This window comes from Pteropus medius, unplaced genomic scaffold, assembly GCF_902729225.1.
Source record: "Pteropus medius unplaced genomic scaffold, Ma_sr-lr_union100, whole genome shotgun sequence".
NCBI classification, from domain to species: Eukaryota; Metazoa; Chordata; class Mammalia; order Chiroptera; family Pteropodidae; genus Pteropus; species Pteropus medius.
The window spans coordinates 7,471,955-7,474,593 of record NW_024340849.1 but is presented as its reverse complement, the minus strand read 5'-3'; positions in this window follow the sequence as shown (position 1 = coordinate 7,474,593).

Here is a 2,639-nt window from a genome sequence, read left to right as displayed (position 1 = left end):
GAAGCCAAAAGAAATATGTCAAATGTTAATTATGTTTTCCTCTGCATGAGAATTATGGGTAAGTTTTTCTTCTCAATGCTCTTCAGTATTTTCAAAATCTCTGTGAATTAAAGGTTTCATATTTGTCACTTATATGACGTTTTAAAATTTATCTTATTTGTGTCTCATAAATTTAGCATTGTATGTGTTAGTGTAATTATTCCAAGTTTTAGTGTTTTTTAAAATTGTTTTAGCCACTCTTTGCTTAGCACCCCCAATGAAATCGCATAAAAAATACAAGTTTGAAACACTTTCTGTATTTTTTTTTTTTTGAGATTTTTCTAAATACAGTGGTAAGATTTGAAATATTTCTTTTTTCAGGTTTTCTGCCTGTGCTTTCTTCTTTACAGTGTTGAGGCGTTCTAAAAAAAAAAAAGAAACCAAAAAAAAAAAAAAACAAACCACACACTATCCATACTACATTTCTCACGTAGGAAGAAATTATGAGCAATCCATACATTGACTTTGGCATATGAGGTCTTCAAAGACTGCTGTGCCTTGATATCCATGGAGAGTTATAATTTTCCTTTGAGTTTTTATCCTGACAGAAAGATACATGAAGATTGAATTTTTATGGTAATGTTACATTTCTGAAATGTAAATATCTTGATCTGCAAAGGTTTTGTAGACTCAAATATCATTTTAAAAAGTCTCCTTTCATTAAGATTTTTTTTGAATTAAGAAAATATGTTGATTAGCAAATAAAGGTAATGAGCATACAGAAATCACTGAGTGGCATTACATGCTGATATTAAAATAATCAACTGTTTTCAGTATTCTGCATTTCATCTCAGGGCATTGCTTGCTCTGGAAAACCACAGTGATGCGTGAGGATTCTGACTTTATGAAATAACAGAAGACAGGGTAAGCTTTCCACTTTTAAACTATAAGTCATAAGAATATGGCTACAGCACAAAATTTGTCCTAGAACCAAATAGTTATTTATAATAGTAAACGTACTCTTTCTCAAAATATTTGCCTTGCTTGGCTCCTATGACACAATTTTCTCTCTGTTTTTCACCATTTCTCTGGCAATTCCTTCCTGAACTCCTCTTAGGAAGGGAGCCCGTGATGAAGTAGGACAAAGAGGGGAAACCACGTCGGGATAAAATTAAACTATTTCCTCTCTAATGTTTTCTAGGATAAACCTTACCACAGTTTAAATCTCCCAACTAATATTAGACTAGACTCCAATGTTAGACGAAGCCCCAACAGTGCAGTGGTACTCGAAGTTTGATGCTGGGGTCCTTTCTCTTATTCACATTTCCCTGGATAGTTTTTCACATGGGATGGTGACAGCAAGCAGTGTCTTGCGTTACACAACTCTCGCCCTGTTACTGTCTTTCGACAGACATGGACTTTTGAAGCTAGGAGCTGTCATATATTTCTCATCACATTTGTATTACTTAGCTATGTGACCATACATCACATTTGTATTACTTAGCTATGTGACCATACAATTAGGCAGATTTAAAATGACATCCTACTGTGTGAGCTCATTTAGTGAATGATGAACCTTTACTATACAAGTATTATCTTATTTGGAAAAACTATTTTAAAAGGATGCTTTTTTTATTGTTAATAATTCTTAAGTGAATGCTTAGGTGTTACCATAAAAAATAGAGGAGTTAACTGGCTAGTCTACATGGCAACTTTTCCATTTCAACGGAACCAGATTTAACATTTATGTTAAATGTAATATGCTTCCGGGTGGACATCTGTTTTTTGCATGAGTTGTAGAAAGCTGGAAAGAGTACCACTCTTATCCTTTCAAAGAGAACAACAGCTAAACAATGTTCAGTTATACAGAGAGAGCGAGAATACAAGCCCAACAAAAAACATAAAACTAGGTTTGGGCTAAAACACTGACAAAGCCACACTCTAAAGACCCAGGAACACAGAGGTCTCTACGAATGAGGCTTAATCAGAACCTAAAACCTGCTCCACTCTGCCCTTCACCTTCAGGCTAAAACGTTTCCTGTCACAGATTAAGCTCTATTGCTAAGGGAAAGCAAAGAACATGGAGACAGATCCTCTCCGAGATGCAGCCCAAAAGGAAGACCTAGACACGAGGGTAAAGTAGGCATTGAGAAAAACTCTCTGGCAAAACTGTCATTAAGTTAAGCCCAAGGGAACATTAAAAGTAAAGGCAATATGAAGCACATGGTGCACTAAGGATAACCGTAGAAACACTGCCAAACACAAAGAACTAAACCATTGTCACTCGATGACTCACCCTAAAGTTCCGATAGGAGAGAAGACATGTCAATTTACAGACATAAAATGTATTTATTCAGTCTCCACGTCCTGTGATGATGTCCAACATACAATAAAAAATTATCAGCCATAGAAAAGAGCAACAAGATATGGTGGAAACAAGCAATCAATAGAACCATATTTAGATGGGAGACACTGGTTCAAAAAAGCAGACAGGTAATTTAAAATAATATTATTAATATACTAAAGGTTCTAATTAAAAATATAGAAGAGAGATGGAAACCACAAGAAAACAATAAAATGGCGATGCTGGAAATGAAAATAACATATATAAAAAAAATTGTGTTTAGCAAGATAATCAGAGGAAAGAATAAGTGAATTTG